The 22,176-nt window shown below is 35.7% G+C and overlaps 1 pseudogene across 1 annotated transcript in view; it reads left to right on the top strand.

Moving 5' to 3' along the window:
- The window catches only part of LOC100537860 (ash1 (absent, small, or homeotic)-like (Drosophila) pseudogene), a 72,785-nt pseudogene extending 53,536 nt beyond the window's left edge, over positions 1-19,249 (top strand). The window contains exons 12-16 of the transcript NR_147500.1: positions 7,904-8,032; positions 8,139-8,193; positions 12,209-12,323; positions 16,024-16,273; positions 18,369-19,249. The product of NR_147500.1 is annotated as an ash1 (absent, small, or homeotic)-like (Drosophila) pseudogene (transcript). The remainder of the gene's footprint in view (positions 1-7,903; positions 8,033-8,138; positions 8,194-12,208; positions 12,324-16,023; positions 16,274-18,368) is intronic.
- Positions 19,250-22,176: the final 2,927 nt, after the last annotated feature.

The raw sequence follows: 22,176 nt of genomic DNA, 5'->3' as shown, positions 1-22,176 counted from the left end.
TGTTTTTTCCCGCGATCCTGCCAGGGCCGATACAGCAAAGCTGTTTGTGTGCAGCAAGCATTTTTGTAGGGAGAGCAGTAGAAGAATTGGAGAATGGCGAACTTTGTCTTTTATCTGTGGAGTTTGTTCACATTTAGACACGTCGCCGTGCTGCTGTGTTTGCCTAAATCCTCCAGATTACCAACAGAGCTAATGGTTAAAATAGACAGGACAAGAGACCTGCTGGACTGAGTCTGCATTCAGACCCGGGTATTGAGGGAGAAGTCCTCATTTAGTGTTTATATAAATTGTCGTTGTGTGTATATGAACTTACAAATAACAAAGGTAGCAGGGAATTAAATTGCTGTTTATTTCTTTGCATTTTATCTTTGTAAACTATCAAATCATGCATCACCTCATGGTTCAGGTCTCATTTCATGAGCAAACTGACAACAGTTGTTCACTCCCCTGCTCTGCTGGCCACGCCCACTCTTGTGTGTACGTATACTACCTAAGTAGATTTAAAATGTGTCTAAAGTGCAGACATTTTTAAAACTTCATGTATAGAAGTTTTTTAGGAAAACATAACACAGTAGTGTACATCATGTACAGTTTAATTTTAGCCCCCCTGTTTATTTTTTTTTTAGCACATTTCTAAAAACATAATAGTTTTAATAACTTATCTCTTATAACTGATTTATTTTATCTTTGCCATGATGACAATAAACAATATTTGACTAGATATTTTTCAACACACTTCTATGCAGCTTAAACATTTAAAGGCTTAACTAGATTAATTAGGTTACTTAGGCAGGTTAGTGTAATTAGGCAAGTTATTAGATAACGATGGTTTGTTCTGTAGACTATCGAAAAAAATATAGCTTAAAGGGGCTAATAATTTTGACTTTAAAATTTAAAGCTGTGTTTATTCAAGCTGTAATAAAACAAATAAGACTTTCCCCAGAAGAAAAAATATTATCAGACATACAGTACTGTGAAAATTCCCTTGCTCTGTTAAGCATCATTTATAAAATATTTGAAAAAGAAAAAAAATTCAAAGGGGGCTAATAATTCTGCCTTCAACTATATATGTTAACAAAATTATCTCGGTGTTATTACCTGATACCCATGTACATATACAAAACACTGGCAAGCAATAGATCAATTATACAGCACCGTCCAAAAAAATCTCAGCCAGACTAATGAAATAAGAAACAAAATAGAATGAAATGTAAAAAGGAAGGAGAAAAATAAATAATTACAGAGACATTATTAACATATAGATCTAAGAAAGGGGACCCATATTTTGTCATACACTTTGCTAAATCTAGAGAATTGTAACCTTTCCAGTTTGAGGGCAGAAACCATTTCAGCTAACCATTTAAAAAAACTTGGAGGTGTCGTGGATTTCCACTCCTGCAGAAGCACTTTCTTGACCAGCACCATGCCAAACATAAGGGAGAGTTGTTGATGTTTAGGTCAAGTTAGAGGCTGGTCTGAACATCCAAAACAATGCTAATCAAATGCCACATCAATTTTAATGTCCATTTCAAAAGCCAGCACTGTAAAACCCAACAGTCAACTTTATCAAATGGAATGAGTGTAGGTAAATCAAAACATTTTAAAAGTTAAGTCTACTCATTTGAAAAGAGTTTTAAACTCAGTGTTGAAGGTAATTAGTTAATTAAATTCCTCATTACTTCAACTTAAATGGAGTAAGTTCACAAAACTCACAGAACTTTTTTAACTCAAATGGTTTGTAGCAATCAATTACCTCAAATGGTTTGAATTGCCTTTACTTTTTAGGTTTACAATACTCAGTTGGTTTTATTTATCCTTTTTATTGTGGTCAAATTGTTTTGTTTACTCTAATGGATTAAGTTCACAGTACTCATTTGGATTACTTTTTGAACTTAGAGTAAATAGTTTGTTGCAATCGGTTTCCTCAAACGGTTTAAGTTATCTTAACTTTTTGGGTTTTACAGTGTGGGAATAAAGTCAAAACTGTTAGACCAGAATAAATGCCTATAGGTTTCTGACTGCGCCTTTGCATCTGACACACAAGGAAGAGATAGAAGGATAAAGCTTATTAAGTTTGGCTTTAGTATAGTGTAATCTATGCATCTCTTTAAGTTGTATGAGCTGTAGTCTTACATTTATTGAGCAAGAGTGAATACAACTCAATCCCTCCACCCAAGTAGAGGGCAAGGTGTCAATTATTTTAGAGTATGCAGTAGAAACCAAAACGTAAGAAGAAAACAGATATATAAATTGTCATTTTTTAATGGTGTATTTATACTTGACAGGTGTGGTTTGAAACAGACAAACTATGGTTTGATTGCTCTGTTGATGTGATTTATCTGAATAAGTATGAATGCAGCCATCTAAAGCCTGGTGTGCATCAAACAAGCAGACTGAGACCTCTGGAATCATCAGTCCAATTGTTTCTGTAATATGAAATATTAAAGCATCACTTCCTTTTTCAATACCAGGCTTTGTGCAAAAGGTGAATTACATTTTGTCTAGATCAATAAACAATCCGCGCTAAAAAGTCCAGCACAATCTGTTATATTCAGACATCTGAGACCTTATTAAAAGATATCTACAGGGGAAAATATGTCCAGACTTTTCCTTACTTAGGGCCAAGATTCTAAATATGAAATAGGTGAAATTGTATGTCATATCCATCCCTCCAGATGTTTTCCTGCATATAGCCTGAAAGACTTGGATTGGCTCCAATCAAAGAACCCTACAAAGGAAAAGCGCTTTAAAAAATGGAAAAGTAGACGTAATTTGTATTAGTATATTCAAAGAAGTCAAGAAAAGATGGCTTTGAAAATCTTTTGATAACACCCATTAATTGATATCCTCTTGTTTAAAATAACACATTATTAGTGCATGGCTGAAGTGTACCTTTCTCATAGCAATCCTCACTTTATGTACCGTATGTAAGCGCATGTACCTGTTCCACGAAAGGACGCTTACATTAAGTGGGACAGTCTGTTTATAGCGCTTTTTGTGACCTGAGGCGGTTTCTTGATGAAGAACATGGCATCAGCTATTCCTCCTCCTCTCCTCTCCTCCTTCACGCTCAGCGGGCCGTAGCTCTGGACCAGCTCCCAAAACCACCTCAATTCTATTTCCACTCAGCATTAGTCAAAAGGGCAGAAGAGGACATGTGGTTAACGGCAAGCGCAGCTGGCACGTACACGCTACTGTGTCCCATTGAGTTCAGGGAAAAAGTGTATTTCAGTGCATTCCGATTATTGCACTTAAAATACGGATGACAGACAAAGAAAGACTTCACATTACAGTTCTTCAGTGTTTAGTGGATAGACTATGACTTTTTGGCTGCGTGTTTTACGAAGAACGGCATGTATCATTTACTTTTAACTAAGTAGAGCTCTGTAAGGCAATCCACTTTTACATTTAATTCTTAAAACAGTACTATCTGTTTTCATAAAACTGTTACTGAAGACCCCGATGTCTTTCAAGCAAAATAGAACAAGGACCTGAAATAATGTTATGTATAACAAAATCCGACCAGAACAGAGTTCAAAATGAACTCTCTGAAGTTCATTTTGGCTCCTAAACATCTTTGAGATATTATTGGTCCGTGTCGATTACACTATCAGTGGGTGTGGTCTGGAACTTCATCTTTTTTGATGTGCGATTGATTTTGCAATCTCATTTTTACAAATAAGGTCAGACCGAGGAACAACATCCAACACAAACACCAAGTTATTAACATGAATACGCTGGAGGGTCGAGTAGCAAAGCTGCTACAGATGTATCCGCACCTGTACGATCGCTCGAGGAGATATTTTAAAGACAACACACAACAGACGAGAAGCACCACCACATTGCACTGTGTCTTTAAGTACTAAACACTGTTCCATTGTGTGTCTGCAAGATGTGGCTTTAAAAATTCGTTTGAAATATACTGAGCCATTACATTTTATTTTTTCATTAGCTACTAATACTACTAGTAATATGTAAGTGCTAGTACTTTTCCTAATAACACCAGTACTCATTCATTATATACAATATTTTATTTGTTAGATGCCAGGGATTCAATGATTAACCGATTTCACCATTAACCCTGCTTTAATTCGTCATGGTTAATAAATCATAAAGGCTTCTCTACATCGTGTTTCTGCATGGAACAAAACTGCTGAAAATAAATAAAGTTATGCTAACTGTGTGCTAGTTTAAAGTTCCGACCTTGTACACAAAATGCATGCGCACTGGATTAAAGGCTAATTTTAACTATGGCTGAGGCTATTCATTTAGGGCCGTTTATATATCCTGTTTTCGTACGCAAGTTCATATTTCCAATAAAGGCTCCCATATTGGTGACAACATGCGTGCAGGAGCGGCACGACACGCTCACGCTTTCCAGGCACACCTAGTAAGAAGAATGCCACGAGTCATGTGACAAGAGCAGATCGGTCAGCTTCATACTTCAAAAAATACAAAAGGAAAATACTAAATTTTGTAGTGTATTTGATCAAAAGTGTCTTTCAGACAGGGGTGCAGCAACCTTTGACTACATTTGTTCTCTTTAAAAGGAAAGTTCTTAGCTAATATGTAGCTTAGATTTACATTACACAAATACAATTTTCTGTCATTTCTTTTCAATGTAAAGTTATTACTTATGTTTAAATTCCAAAAACGTTTTTGGCTTATTTTCAAGTCCAAAGAGAAATTGACTATTGTTTGTTTTTATTATTAATTTTTGCTGTATTATTTGGTTACTGACCAACAATAAATAACACTTTAAATTAAAATATAAGGAGTTTTCACATGACTTTCTAAACTAGTAGTTTTTTTTATTAATAAATTAATGCATAATAATCGTGATAACTGTGATTATTCCTCAGACTATAATCGTATAACTAAATTCTATATTTGTAGCTTCCTTAATAGGTACTGCTTTTTAATGAATGATTAGCAGTATCTAATAGGGATGCAACGTATACAGATTTTGGTTGTTTGATTATAGTAGATAGGCGTGGATCAGCTGACATACAGTTGAAGTTGAAGTCAGAATTATTAGCCCCCCTTTGAATTTTTTTCTTTTTTTAAATATTTCCCAAATGATGATTAACACAACAAGGAAATTTTACAGTATGTGTGATAATATATTTTCTTCTGGAAAAAAAAATGTTTTATTTTGGCCAGACTAAAAGCGGATTTTAATTTTTTTAAAACATTTTAAGCTCAAAATGATTAGCCCCTTTCAGCTTTTTTTTCCATAGTCTACAGAACAAACCAGCGTTATACTGTACAATAACTTGCCTAACTATACTAACCTGTTAACTTAATTATCTTAGATTAGCCTTAAAATGTCACTTTAAGCTGTATAGAAGTGTCTTGAAAAATATCTAGTCAAATATTATTTACTGTAATCATGACAAAGATAAAATAAATCAGTTATTAGAAATTAGAGTTATTAAAACTATTGTGTTTAGAAATGTGTTGAAAAAATCTTTTCTCTGTTAAACAGACATATGGGAAAAAAATAAACAGGGGGGAAAATAATTCATCCGCATCCTATCGTCACTTTAGTCATTTAAATCTTTGTTTTAAGCATGATGATAGGTCACCGTGGATATATATATATATATATATATATATATATATATATATATATATAAAGTAGTCACCACTTGTTGTAGGAATGCAAGATTCCCCTTGTAAGGCGTAGCAGTCATGGAAATAAGCGATCTTGTTTCTCCTAGAACGACTGCAGATTTTCCTCTGATGACTCCTCTAACTGAAAGTTTTAACAGTACTCTTGCACTTCATCCATTATTTTGGTTGTCTCATCTTCCCATTCTGCAAAGCCCACTCTGCTTTTTCGCTGGTCCACTGCCATCTCCCGTGACCCACCCGCAGTTAATCATAATGTTTTTTTATTATTACCCAACCTGCCCGACCTGCGGATTGTCCGCAGCGCCCACAAATATAACCGCCATTCGCGCATCACTAGTACCTAGTATTACTGTTTTTTTAAGAGATATGAAAAAAATTTTAATTCCTGAAAATTCAAAAGTTCCTGAACAGACAACCTTATAACAAAATACTAGACGTTGTCTTTATGTCAAAGTATTATTTTGGTTGTAATACATTATTATTTCTGGGCTGGTTTTTACCTTTAATGGATACGACTGTAGAGACAGGAATGCGTGGAGAGCAGGGAGAGAAGAGAAGCATAGGACTTTGAGCGAGGAGTCATTTACATTACATTTAGGCCATGTCCACATGTACATGGGTATTTTTATAAACAGGGTTTCCTTGCTTAAATAGTGATTGTACCATGGGACGACTGCAATTTGCTCTCAAAGGGAATGGGAGATGAGATGCTGATTTGTTTGATGCACGTTATGCCCAAAACACACCCATAACTCATTAAAGCTTCCGTGAAGTGCTTTGAAATGGGCAATTTTTATTTAACGTTTTACATGACCTCAACTGAAAAATGAAGAGAGGGTGGGATATGGAGTAGCTCCTCCCCTTTTAACAGCCAATAGCATTTAGTTTTTTTCACAGCTCTGCAAGAGTAGTTAAGATCAAACACATAAAATTAAACGCAAATGAGAAGCGTCTTAAAGGGGGCGGGGCATGTCAGACACTAGAGAGCATTTGATTGGTCAAGATTTAATGAGAAGGTTGGCAGCTAGCTCTCTGCAACTCTCACATGGTTGTCCACTGAAGTTTAAGCAGGGTACCTGGATGGGAGACTACATGGGAAAGCTAGGTTGCTGCCGGAAGTGGTGTTAGTGAGGCTTGCAGGAGGTGCTACTGTCTATTATCAGCGTAAATATCTCTTCATCTCCAGATAATTGTGACAGAAATGTAACACATTTACTATTGTGCAGTAGTAATAATATTAGGAATAATAATAACAATAAAAAATGCCTGATGACAATCCTTTTTTTTAAATAGAGTTTATAGAAATATTTGTTGTATAAATTACTGTAAGAGTAGGGTTTAATAGGACCCTTTAATTTGTGGGCATGTCTCCCATCGTCATCAAAGCAGATGACCTGCTTAAATCTGGACATCTTTCAGGGATATCATTGTAGACCTACAGTTGCAATCATTCATATTTATATTAGCCCCCTTCGAATTTTTTTCTTTTTAAATATTCCCAAAATGATGTTTAACAGAGCAAGGAAATTTTCACAGTATGTCTGATAATATTTTTTCTTCTGGAGAAAGTCTTATTTGTTTTATTTCGGCTAGAATAAAAGCAGTTTTTAATTTTTTTAAAGACCATTTTAAGGGTCAATATTATTTGCCCCTTTAAGCTAAACTTTTCTTAATAGTCTACAAAACAAACCATCATTACGCACTAACTTGCCTAATTACCCAAACATGCATAGTTAACCTAATTGACCTAGTGAGGCCTTTAAATGTCACTTAAAGCTGCATAGAAGTGTCTTAAAATATCTAGTCAAATATTATTGACTGTCATCATGACAAAGATAAAATAAATCAGTTATTAGAAATGAGTTAATAAAACTATAATGATTAGAAATGTGTTGAAAAAATCTTCTCCACATTAAACAGAAATTGGGGGAAAAAATAAACAGGGGGGCTTATAATTCTGACTTCAACTGTATATAATTTATTTATTTTTATTTTTTTGAAGGGCTGTGGGGTCTCATCTTCCTTCTTTTTTGTCCTCAGCTGATCGCATGCCTGATAATTGCAGTTTAAAAATATTTTTTACATATTACACACATTGTAAATGTTTCATGATTCCTCTTACTTTTATAGTACAACATATGAGAAAAGAACTATTAAAAACTGGAATTAAAAAAAAATGGAACAAACTGAAACTGATTTTTTTCAATTCTGATCCTCAAATGCAGCAATGTGTTTAAGAAATTTGTTTGTATTGTGCACATTACAGACCAGCGCCTGTCTCAGTGGAACCTTTGGTCTGGAAGCAGAGAGCGAGGCGAGGAGAGGTGCAGTGAACAGAGCCCAAACCTCATGCAAACACTCCAGGGGATATATGACGTCATCGTCAGTCACAAGGGTACGGCTGCTGATTTTATTATTAGAGGTGTTGCAAAAGGCGTAGACAGAGGCTCAGTGTGAAGACCTGTGCAGCTCATCTTGCTTTTTGTCATTTGTGTTTTTAGGGTCATCTGGACAAACCCTCGCCGCTCCCCTGCTGAACCTGTGCTCCAGAAAGAGGTTTGTGTGTGTGTGTGCGCATGTGTGTGTGTGTCGCTTTCCATTTGCCAGTGTTGTTGTTTGTTCAGCGACTCTCCCGCTGTTCTCTTTACAGTCTCCAGATGATTAGGGATTAAACCTGGGAGTTACTGTAAATAAGTCCTGCCCCTGTCAGCTCCAGTAGATTGCAGAATGCTATTGAAGCAGTCATGTGGCCATTGTTATTATCAAGCATGCCAGTTGTCAGTAATTCCTGTTCATTTAAATGTATTAATTAGTGTAAATGGGGAATTAGTAGCAATTTAATATTATTATTTATTAAAAATACAACACTTAAGGGGGTTGTCTTGTCTCTAACTAGACAAAAAGTTAGTCTTGGTTAAGAATTTTATAGTGTTGTCTGTTATGCCCTACTGTTGACCTGAGGGGTATTGCACAAAAGTAAGATAAGGGATTAAGCTTAGGGTATCCTGGCTGAATTGAGCTCGACTCACTTTCATGAAAGCAGGCTAAATTAAGTTACTATGGAGATTTATTCTTTGCAGCTAGCCTGCTCCAGAGCAAGTTAACAACCAGGCTAAGATTAATCCTAGTGATGTTAGTTTTGTTATCAATGCTTCAAAAAATAAATGTGTTTACTGACTCCATGCTCTTGGCTATTTACAAATATTTTCCAACTAATAAGCCGCCTTTCCACTGTACATGACATTCGGACACGACTGTTGGAATACGCCCTCTTGTGGCAGCCAAGCATCCTTTTCGCTGCACATGACAATTGACAGAGTGAAAGTGATTCATTTCCAATGGAAAGTAATCTGGGAGCTGCGTGGATTTTTGATCATCTTCGTATGCGGGAAAATTCGGATCTGAATTGAGCTGCAGATCCGTTGAAATATTTGAACTCCTGCAACTAGACCTTATGTGACCGGCCGACCGGCAGTGATGTATTTCAGTGTTGTTTAAGGAGGTTCGTGCGTGCAAGATGAGAAATTAGATTTTTTTTTTATTATTTTTTGAATCAGAAAAAAAGTATATGTTAAAAAAAAAAAATTATATTCCTAAATCAGTAATAAAAATATTTTTTTTAATCTTGTCTCCACATTCTCTCCAAAATTTTTAGAAGTGTATGATGAGTTTCTAGTATTCATTTAGTCATTCATTCATTCATTCAACCATGGTTAACGCATAGAGAATAAAGTCTCTTGCTTTTGCATTCTATTATTCTTATATTAAATGAATATTCTGTGTTAAAAATAGCTATGCTTAATTATATTAGATATCTTCATATATATATATATGTGTGTGTGTGTGTGTGTGTGTGTGTGTGTGTGTGTGTGTGTGTGTGTGTGTGTGTGTGTGTGTGTGTGTGTAGGTTTCAGATTTCAGAAATATGAAGAGATAAAGAAAATACATATACAGTGCTCAGCCCTTTTTTTAAAAATTAATACTTTATTTATTTCTCAGTTAATATAGGCAATCATTTTTGTTGCATTTAAAGGAAACAGTTTTATTTAACAGTTATATTCATTAAAACAAGACTTCTTTTGGAATAGAAAGGTAATACATTTAAATTCAAATGAGATATTGCTTAAATAAAAATTACAAACTAGAAAATGTCAATAATTTAATTTTTATGTTATTAGTACGTTTATATTATTTTTTGATGATGAAACATCATGTTATAGATTAAATAGACTCAATTAGAAAGACAAATTATAAGTGTAACTATTTAAAAATGATCATATTGATGAAGATTAAATAAACTTGATCAAATAAACTAAAAAGATACAATAGATGTGCAATATTGGGTAAGTGTCTTATATAATCTTCATCATAAATTCATTAGTAGCATGAATGTCCACTGGTCACAAAGTAAACGCTTTAATTTGTTATCACGCCTCCTTATATGTTTCTCTTAATTCTCTAAATGAAGGTAATGGGAGTTCTCTGATTATCTGATTGGCTCACATTGGGTTTTACCCATCCTTGCATTGTTGATTCAGTGATCAATCCCATGGTCTGTTAACAAATGCCACAAATGTGCATTTATCCTGCCTATCAACATTAGGCTTGACATAGCGGCTCTTTTCCATTCTGGATCAGCAAACGTGCAACAGACTATGCCAGGAGGGCCAGATTAAACTAGGTCAAGCTGCGCTTTTTTGATTCCACTTTTGCGCAATATCCCTCGGAAGTTTCTGAAACTTTTCTTTTTTCAGTATGTTGTTGTATTTCCAACTGAAATTGAATATTGAGTAAGGACCAGGGCTTTCTTTTGTGCATAATTCCTTTTTAGCAAACTAATGGCAAAGAGGGCATGGTTAAGAATACTGTGGCTGAAGCCATCAAACTGACGTCAACAGAGATTGACTGTCACTCTAAACTTGAAACAAATGGTCAGACTTTGTTTTAAGATTTTATTTGATTGAAGAAAAAATGTAATTGGAACAACTGGCATAGATTAATTGTTCACCTAAAGAATAACAATGTGCCCAAGCAAAAAAAAAAAAAACATTTTGATTTCACATAGACTTTAAACTTAATTAGGTAAACTGGGGTGTGTTTCCAAAAAACCATAGTTAGCCAACTGATGGTCGCAAGTTCGGTCATTCCAAACATAGTTTGTTGATTTGGTGTTTCTCAAAACCATCGATTCAATGACAATTCGCAAACTGCATAGCAAACTTGTACGTTTTCAACTACACCTCTAGAGCTGTAGTTAGAAGCATAATTCCTGGCTGTGTTCTATTCCCAGTTATTTCCCCTATGCCCTATTCCTTTTAAACGTTCCAACATTTAAACTCAGAATTATTTTTTTTTAAAAAGCATTAAAGTAATCACTCTTACATTAATTCCCTTTCAAAGTATTTTTACAGTTCAGCTTTGGTGATCTTCATTTTGACAAATTCCTTCCCTTTGTAGTGCACTTTAAAAGTATTTTTCTTTTTGCAGCAGTGGCCTATGACAAAAGCTATAGATGACTTATAGAAAAAAGTGGAATCTATGTTACGTCTCCAAAGCTTGTGAAAACAAAAATATATAGCATACGTTAATAGTTTTATTTTATAGTAGCTTAAGCTATTTATTAAGAAATGTACACATGCTAGAACATTTCTGCAGTGGTATATGTGTGTGTGTGTTTATATATATATATATATATATATATATATATATATATATATATATATATATATATATATATATATACATACATTAAAGGTAGGATATTGTTTTTTTATTCCTTAATAAATGGCCTACTAAAAATTAAAGCCATCAACGTGATGATTTATATATGAAATTAGAAAAAATGTTAGCTTTTGTAAGTGGCTTTATGTTTTGGAATAGAATATGAAATATTCGCAATAATATTTGTAAAGGAAACATAGGCCCTTATACTGAATGCACCGTTTACATATATTTTTAATTAATAACCAATGATTTTATCTAAAAGAAGTTATGGGGTTTATCTCTAAAGAAGTAGTTACTCCACCCTGTTTGGAGTTCATTATATGGGAATTTTACGTTCTAACTAACATGGTTCAAACGACAGAACTTCGACAGAGAAACTGCGATTTTGGGAAAAAGATGCTCAAAAGATGCATCAAACTATGATAGTTCAGCCATGAGTTATGTTGTTGTTTGGGAAAAGCACCCCTGGATAGGTTCTCATCCAAAGTTCAGTTATTTACCACCATGGAAGCATAATTTGCCACCCTGGTATTGCTAGTCAAAAACGATATGCTAATTTTACCAATGTGCGATCTGTAAGAGTTTATAAAGTGTAGTTGTCAAATAAATGCATTTATTTATTAAAAATGTCATAAAAACAGTAATATTGTGAAATATTAAAGTACTTAGATGTAAATGATAAAATAATTTTCACTTTTGGGTGAACTGTCCCTCTAATATTTTTGTTGAAATTGTTGTTTTTTTAGGATTTAATCAATAGAGAGTTCAAAAGAACAGAATTTATTTAAAATTTGAAAGAAACAATAATATTCAGTTTGTGTGTGTTTGTGTGTGTTTTCTCTTGCAGATCAGGCTCGGCTCCTGTTGATCTCACTATGTTGCAGAAGCAGCTGCACTCAGGCCACTATGAGAGTCTGGAAACCTTTCATTCAGACATGCTGAAGGTGTTCCACTGCGCCGAGGTCAGTTGCACGCACGGTTCACAAACTCACACTGTTTGATGTTCTTCTGCACCTGTCACTGTTTGGACTTCTCAGCTGCCAAGGTCAAACCTCATAGTGAACATCAAACAATATTCACAATATAATAGAATACATAGGTTTTTGCTACGCATCCAGAGTATTTCTTTTCTGATACTGAGCAGCATCATGTACTTGTTAACAGCCCAGTTCCTCTGAGCCTCTCAGTTACCACAAATTTACTCTCCAGTGCTTTCAAACATGCATGATTTTCTTTTTCTGCAAAACACAAAAGAAGATATTAAGAAGGAGAGTCAAAGTAAGAGTGAACTATGGAAATCACTGGTTTCTGCTTACCTTAGAATACCTTCTTTTGTGTTTCACCAAAGAAAGAAACTCATAAAGGTTTGGAAGTGTGAATTAGGGATTTACAGATAATCAAAGATGATAATAAGCTTATATACGTAGTCATTAAAAATCCAATTCTGTAATGAGCATTAAGTCTCCTGCATGTGCTTTTAGATGGAGCAGCATTTACTACACAGTTGTAGTTCACTGACAAGCGACGCAAAATAATGTTCATCATCACAGACAATTTAGTCAGGCTATTATAAAATCCAATATAAACATTTTATGATACTTAGAGCGTTCTGCATAGCTTCTCAGTGAACTATGACTGTTGTTTCTACATATGAAAGCACATGAAAATACCATATTTGATAACATGTTTTTACTGCAAACATAACAACTTCAGTCGAGAGTTTGAAATGAATCCTTCTGTGAGATGATTTAGTAGTTGTGTGATTTCTAGCCACACTAAATCAATAAAAGCAGTTAAATCTTATCAAAGTCCCTTTTTAAGGTAAGTTTGTTCACTCGGCTGCCATATTTGCAGTGTTCTAGGACAGTACATCCAAGACCACAGTCCTATCTAAAGGAATGGGGGAGTCCTGAAATCTCCAAAACTGCTCGCTGAACTCTCAATTAAATTACATATTAGAAAACAACAACAAAATGTGAAACGACCTCCCCCATTGTTATTACATTTAAACCATGTCATTTTCATGACACCGATCTCCTTTACTGCTGTTTTAATATTAACAAGAGCACACGGTTAAAAACACTTTAAGAACAGAGACAGAAGACTGCAGGATGACACTGGAAGGACAAAATAACTGATGGGATGTGCTGTGATATATTTACTCCTGTCAAAATCAACGCAGGCACACTGTAGTCGACAGGGCTTCCCATAAAAAACAAACGAATCTTTACAGACGCTCCCCATAGAACTGTGTGACTTTAAAGGGCTGGTCCATTACGATATCATATTTTAAACTTTATTTAATGTGTAATGTAGCTGTGTGAACATAAACAACATTTCCAAATCTAAGACGCTCAAAGTTCGATGCAAAGGCAGAAGCGAATAAACATCCAACGGCTTAAATGGCACGATTCACGTGAATAAAGCGGCATAATTAAGTGTTTCGTGCGAATCACTTGATTTGAAAAATCCCTGCCCATGACACGAATCTGCGTCTATTGTGAAGTGAATTTGATGCATGAATGAAGCGGATTTGAACCACGAATGAAATTACTAAACTGTAAATGTTCTATAAATGTCTATTTACGTGCTATTTATTTAATAGCATGATTTGTTCGTGCAATCCGCATCTGGTGTGAACACAGCATTACAGAGTTAGCTTAGCAAAGCCTACAGTGAATAGATGCGCATTTACCAAGCGCCTACAGCCCGTAAAGGGCCGTGGCCATGGGCGCTGTAATGTTATAGCAGACAAATGTTTAAACACTGCTATTTCCACAGAGCTTGTTCTGTTTCTGTATTTGGACTTCCAAAGGACACAACACAATGAGAGAAGTGCTTCCGGGGAATCTTAAAAAAGATATAGCTCTAGAATTTGACAAAGGACAGTTTCCAGATTCTCTCCCAGTTCAGTGCTGTACTCGGCTAAAAACTCCTCAAAGAAGAGCAGCCCCAACCATAATAGAAGCCGTGGATTGTGTGCCACAACCTGTCAGTATTTTTATTTGTTAAAATTGATCAATGATCATTAATGGTATGTTGTAGCAAGGACGTAAACAAGGAAGTAAACAACAGGAAATGCTGTTTGGTTACCTTTCTGTGAAACTTGAAAATATGACAGTTGTTTTCATGTTTCCTGAGAAGCTGTATATAATCAAAGTAAGAGATATGAACAAATAACATGATTTTTTTACAAATGAAGCATGAGCACACATCTTATATACACAACCAAGCCTTAAAAATACTCTATGGACCACTCCTTTAAAAACTTACTATTGGCTATTTCAACTGGACAGTGGGATTTCCTACACTGTGGCAGTTATACTGAGCGTTGAACTTTTCCCCATTCATAGTAATGCGAGTGAACGGTGTGTGTATATCTAAAGTCTTTGATCTTGGGTGCATCTCAATCATCAATATAGCTCCCAAGGTTGTTTTTAAAAAGTCATGTGTACAAATACAGGCATGGGTAAGGACAGTGATGAGCTTTGTTCACCACAACGGTGCTGATTGGGTCCCAAACCTTGTTAATTAGGAAACCGCTAAGGATTGCCGTGCACTTTTTTCTTTTTGGGTGTTTGAAGTTTCTGCGTGAGAGCGACCTCTTGCCTTTGGAGAGATTTACTACTGATCAGTTTACTTAGCTTGGCAAGATGAGAATAACAAATACAGATTTTGACTTTTTGCAGTTTGCAATTTCATTTAGGTTTATTGTGGAGCCCTAATATGAACCTTCTCATTTAAGAGCGTACTCACACTATGTACCGTTGCCTTGAACCAGGCCAAAGCACGCTTGTCCCCCCTCCCGTCTCCCCTGACGGCCCGCACTCACATTCAGGCCTGGGCATGCTTACATCATCGATGATGCGCTGTTTTGTAAGCGCTTTCGCTCAGCACAGTGGAGATTTCTTTAGTTATATACAGCCCTACAGTTTTATATTTCTATAGTCATAAACAAACATAATGTCCTTGTGCTGCAGGAATTAGAAGGTTTGCTGAAGGTGCAGCTGTGGTGCAGTGAGGGGTTTGCGTCTTTAATAAACTAGGACAGTTTACATTTATTGAACTGTAAAAATGATTAAATCCGTATCAAACAGTCCCTCAAAAGTCACGTCTTGCTTTCAGTTTCGCACTCAGACACGTTTTCCACTCACACTACAAGCGTACTGCACACATTCTGGAAGTAAATGCTCTATTTATTTTCTCCACAGGGGCATTTTTATCTAATAAACAATTAAGACCGACCTGTTGTGAGCTCTGAGGATGTTATTGGTTGTATATGCATTTGTTGAAGCCATCTTTTTGCATTAATTCATCATAGTTTTGTATTTGTCATGTTTAGTTAAGGACTTTGTGCAGGAAAAATGTATTCACTAATATCAAGCTGTGCAGAAAATTCCATTTGTATAATCGCAGAGAGACCGCGGTTATATCTTTTGTGTGGTTTTAACTGATTATTTCTTCAAATGAATCTGTGTTATGTTGTGATTTGTATTGCTTTAGTTCGTGGCTTAAAGACAATTTTTACAAAATCCCTCAGGGATAAATGAATGGGAAACATTTCAGCGTGACTGAAAATGTGGGCAGGCACTAATACATTGTATAATGGACTCTGCAAAATGCACTGTTCTGATCTCATGCTGTCTTTATGTCTTCTATCAGAAATACTATGGCTGTGAGTCGTCGGTGGGTCGAAATGTGGGGCAGTTGAGGGAAGTGTATCACGCTGCTCATCAGGAGGCCTTCACTCGATTCAGACACTTCCTGTGAGTGACAGAAAAGCACACCAGCGACCTCTATCAGGACGCTGCTGTTACCAAACCCAGAGGCATGATGGGCCTTCCAGAAGGCAGATGATGCTCTCCGATACCAAAGACCTGCTGTATGTTGCACTCACAGTCGCACTGCACAGGTAAACTTATCTGTTATACACAAACATACTTGAACATCTACAATACACACAACTGAAATAAAAAGTTTGCATGAAATGACAATGTAAAATGTTTATTTTACTAACGCACATTCTTAGTATTAAGATGAACAATTATTCTGTACAACTTTCAATTTACATTTGTTTTGCTAATCTTTAATCCAAATCTAACCATTTGAATGGCAGTCTTTCTCTGATGATGTCCGTTTGATGGCTTGGGTAAAACATGTTTATCCATGCTCCAATAACAGCTATAGTTATAGTTACCCTATTACTTGTTTTGAGAAATCAGTTTGATTATAAACAGTGCTTAATTTCAGCCGCATCTTGCCGGCTCTGTTCTGCGAAATGTCAGATATTCATGTTTTGTGTCTGAGTGTGAGCACACATGACGGTATCACCATGTGCAAGTTAAAGTAGAGGGCAGATTTAACTATTAGCCTTCAACAGTATTTTCAGCCATTTATCTTTCTTACGTTTACAATCACTCTCATTGGTTGGTGATTATTCTTTCACTCAGTGAGCATCTAAAATAAATAATGGCATAGTGGCCTTCCTAAGTAATATTTGTATATTCAAAATAGCAAAGAGACAGTCAAGCATATTTTCATTTTTTAAACCACAAGTAAATCTGATAAAAAGAGATCTTGAGAAGATGAATCTGTGTGAATGGATCAGGGGTGCCTTTCCGAAAACCATCGTTAGCCAATTAAGGTTGCAAGTTGTGTCGTTACAAACATAGTTTGTTGATTTGGTGTTTCCCAAATTCACCGTTCCAACGAACATTCGCCAACTGCGTTGCAAACTTCTATGGTTGCAACTACACCTCTGGAGCTGTAGTTAGAAACATAGTCCCTGGCTGTGTTCTATTCCCAGTTATCCCCTGTATGCCCTATTCAATTAGAACATTCTAACATTTAAACTTGATTTTTTTTAGGCATTAAAGTCATCTTTGAGGTGTAATTTGCTTTTAAAGTATTTTTACAGTTCAGTTTTAGCGATGTTCATGTTTACAATTGCGCTCCCTTCTCAGTGCACTTTGAAAACATTGATGTAATTTTGAACACAGCCATGGTTCATGACAAAAGCTATAAGTGACTCATGATTTAAAAGCGGAATTTACGTTATGTCTCCAAAGCTTGTGAAAACAAAAAACATAGTATATGTTAATCGTTTAAATTTATAGTATGTCACTTATTAAGTATCTGTACTGTGAATGACATGGGGCTGTTAGTTAGAACATTTCTGCAGTGGTTTGCATGTGTCAAAATGTAAAAGACTTTTCAAAAAAAAAAAAAAAACTTAAATATCTTAATAATAATAAAATAATAGTAAAAATCATAATCGTCATCATCATTAATATTACTGTAATTAAAAGATTAAATAATTAAAAAAATAATTTCTTAATAAATAGCCTCATTTATTTATATGATTTATATATGAAATTAGAATATGTGTTGGCTTTTGTAAGTGAATTCTGTACAATACAGTTTGTGAAGTAATATTTTTTGAAGATATTTTATTAAAGATACTGTATGAGAGACTTTGTTTACAAAACAAGTTGTTCTAATTGGATTTGAATTGTTAACATTAAAAGTATGGTAAGTTTTTTAATTTATACTCTTAAAATCATTCCACATAAATTCATTTTTAATTAAAATTTTTACAAAACTGCAGAAATAGCAAGTATCTCAGTAAAACTCTAAAGATCCGGAATAACACATTTAAAGAAGCAAAACTGATGATAAAATATCTTTAAATGAATTATTTCGCTTTCTTTACTGGCAGTTTTTTTTAAATTTCCCCCTTTTAAATGCTAAACCTCATTCATTCTGTCAGACCAGTGGAATGTTTCCCTCATTTATTCAAGGATAACCAAACCATTTGCTTTTGGAAATGTAACACAAGCCAGCAGTGTTGGCGAGAGCCGTCGCCTCAAACAGCTTTAAGGCCACTGAATGGATCAAAGGCTTTTATTTTTCCACAGTCCTTGAGTTATTCCCAATTGACTTGATTTATATGTGCTGGTAAGTTACTCTCGCTCTTCTTATTTCTCCTGTCCTTTTGTGCTCTGCAGGTTAAGAGACAGCACTCCTGGAAATGCCATTTGTGAGCATGAAGCACGGCTGATGTTTGACAATGTGATTAAGTTGAAAGCACCTCGGCCTTTCTTTCTCTCAGGGAAATTCGAGCGAAGAAACTGGAGACATGAACAACAAATCAACATCTGAGACCATCATACACCCCAACAACATGCAATTCTTTCCATTTCAGATAGTATCACCATAGACTGGACATAAGCATGTTGGATGGGATGCAGGAAACCTTGCAAAGAGACGTGTGCTGCTGTTTTGGGTCTAAGCGACGAACATGTGCAGACTGTTTTCAATCATTTAACATCTCCATTAGCATACAGTACCTACAAGAAAATGAACTTCACTGAATGGACAGTTGTTTTTATACAGTGTGAACAGAATTGTGGTCTACAGCGTTCTTTTTTATGTATAGAAACCTCTTTCAGGGTAATAAGATAATTGCGACTTTTTTCATGCAGTTTGAGTTTATATCTCTGAAGGCAAATTTTCTCAGAATTCAAAAACTTTGTGGAAAAAATATCAAGAAAATCATCTCAGAAATGGTGATGATGTGGGGGGGGATAAGTCAGAATTGACATGCAGTTTGTTACAAAGTCACCTTTATTTTTGTATCTAAAAATTTTAATGTTTTTATTTCTGAATTTCTAAAAGTTTAAGATGCGACATGCAAATTTGGATTTGTAAGAGAAAAAAAAGTCAAAATACTTGCTTATTTTTTTAAGAATTGCAAAAACAACAGAAATTTTAGCTAAATACAAATGCGATCCTGAGAGAAAACTCCAAATTGTGAGTTGCAAACTCAAATTCGCACTAGCATCAAGTGAAGTTTCACAAACTAATTTCGAGAGGAGCACGTGATATGATTGACTGCAGCTGGTCTCTCATTTACAATCACTAGCTAGCCAATCAGATTAATCCAAACTCACTATAATAGCCCAGCTAAAAAAATACTCCCTTGTCTTCGTTTTCAGAAGAAACCCCCCTGTAAACCCCCCCATCCACCCCATCTTCTCCTTTTCTTCCTTTACCATGGGGAGCTCTCGAGAACTACCTGATCTCGTACTCCCCTTACATGCTCAGTCAACCAGGCAGGAGCCCTGGGCTCAATTATCTCTGAGCTCAGGGTTCTCTCCCAGGACAACATGCAAACCTTCAATCATTGATCAAACAATATCTAAGTGTGAACTCTTGAAATGAATAAAGGAGGAGTTTGATATTTTTTTAATTGTGTCCTTGAAACCAGCTTTCCTGATTAAGTGTTTTGTGCTGAGGGTCGTAACAATAATATAAGCAATAATGCATGAATGGTTTAATAACGCAGCCTTAATGTAAGCAAGGATGTTTATTTGAAAGGGAATTTATTAGCACTTTGTGCAGAGCTGTCTTGTGTTAGTTATGTTTTTACTGGAGCAGTAATCTTTATAGCTTTGAGACTCACAGAAATGTTTTATATTGATGTATTTTGTAAATAATGTATATTTGGAAAATGATGTTTTAGTATGGTTTAAAAAACTCTATTTAGTCTTAAATTGATGTGGGTAATTCATGTTTTTCATGTCTTTAATAATATTTTTATGAACAGTTTTAAGGTGACTACTGTAGATGCATGCGTGATTTTAAACAGGACATTTATTGTTTGTAAAACATCAGATTTTTTGTGCATGGCATACTTTATATTGCTTTATTGTGTTTAATAGCTGTGTATACTGCACACACACACAATGTATGCAACACATTATATGTCTATGCTGAACTAAGAAACTGGTTGTTGGAAGCTCATTAAACAGTTTAAAGCAGAACAGAGGAATTAAAGCAGCTACAGTTAACCTGCTAAACTTTTTTTATTTGCAAAAAAAAATGTTGACATGTTTGTATCGGTATTTGTATGCAATACAGAATATGAATTACATTGTCAATGAAAAAAAATACAAAATACAAATATTAAAGAACATGAAATAAACTTGTAATGTAATGTGTATTTATAAAGCACGTTTATTGTGTATGGCCGTACACCCAAAGCGCTTCACAATCATGAGGAGGGTCTCTCCACACCACCACCAGTGTGCAGCATCCACTTGGCAGCCACAGGTCAACAGCGCCAGTGCGCTCACCACACAGCAGCTATTGGAGTGGAGAGACAGTGATAGAGCCACTTCAGTGGATAGGGATGATTGGGAGGCCATGATCATAAGGGCCGATTGAGGGACTTTGACCACCCCTACTTTTTACGAGAAGTTCCATGGGATTTTTAATGACCACCTCGGTTAAACATTTCATCTGAAAAACGGCGCTCAGTGACAGTATAGACCAATTACCAACCTACGTCACACATGACGTCACACGGGTCCCTGGTTGCAAAAAACAGACAGGCTTCAATGGGAAAAATGTCATGTTTTGCGGTAGGATGCCGATTCGAGTCCAAAAATAGAAAACTTAACTTTTACCATACACCACACTGCTTTAATACCGACTGCAGACGTCTTTGGCTAAATGGGAGCTGAATGAAGTAAGGAGCTAAATAGAAATGCTGGACTCTGCCGTTCTCATGTTGTATCAGGTCAGTCACACTATGCTGAATCATACACATCACTCGTTTTTGATTGCTGAAATGATTTCAGCAAAAACAGTTACATATGGTGAATTAAACTGCGGACACTGAATGCTAAGAATGAAACGTGAAAGTTACGTTTATTAAGGTAAACTTGGTTTTATATTCACACATTCATTCAGTGACAACTTGTGACACACTCCCTATATTGTTTACCACGGCACTTTGAATATTCGGTCTGAAATAACCTGCAAGTGTTCGCTATTTAGAGTTTGCAAATAATATTTTTATGAAATGATATTATTAAGGAGAAAGTCTGAATGTGCGAATATAAAACCAACTGTATTTCTATGTGTAGGTTCACATACCCTGCCGTACAGGTGAAGTTTACTGTCAGAATGCAGTCGTTTTGCGTGTTGTGGATTAATTACCCAGGCCTTGTATAACGTTAGCTCCGTCTTGTTTCCTTGTCTTTGGCTAGGCAGAATCTCGGTGTTTAGCTCTTGATTCTGGTCATCATGGAGCATTATTTCTTGCACATGACAACAAAGAACAAAATTGTTGGCATCTTAAGACTTGTAGACTTTTAACTACTCTCTTGTAAAATCACTCGGAGCTTCAATGAGATTGTATATTTGGGGCTGGATGCTTGGTCATTCCGTCTTATCCAATATTCATTGGGAGGGTGCTATCGCAAATGGAGCTGTCAGATGAACGCCGCTCACTTTAACGTTAATTTTGCTGAATCACTGTGCTTGTCACTGGGTGACGAGCTGTTATAATATGCTGTAAGCATTATGTAAATAATACATATAATATGTAAGTAATATATCTTATTTCTAAGACAACAAACTCTGCACCGCATCTGATGTCATTCCCTCGCTGTAAATGCTGGGGCTCCTGGTTGCTTTCTGCCACCTCCCTGTGCGCGCATATTGAATGTTTACAAACATGGTAATTGGTCTATAGTGTCCTCTTCCTTATACTGGGGCATTAGGACTCACACAGACCACAGGTTGAGCGCCCCCTGATGGCCTCTCTATCACCACTTGCAACAGCAACCTAGTTTTCTCATGTGGTTTTCCATCCAGGTACTGACCAGGCTTAGCCCTGCTTAGCTTCAGTGGGTAACCGCTCATGGCCTGCAGGATATGGCTGTGGATGATGTGAATGAATGGCGTAAGAAAGTAGTTCCTAATACAAAAGGGTTTTTTGACTCTATGGGTTTGATTTTCTTTTTT

This window comes from Danio rerio, chromosome 16 (genome assembly GCF_049306965.1).
Source record: "Danio rerio strain Tuebingen ecotype United States chromosome 16, GRCz12tu, whole genome shotgun sequence".
NCBI classification, from domain to species: Eukaryota; Metazoa; Chordata; class Actinopteri; order Cypriniformes; family Danionidae; genus Danio; species Danio rerio.
This window is presented reverse-complemented; position numbering and strand designations above follow the sequence as displayed.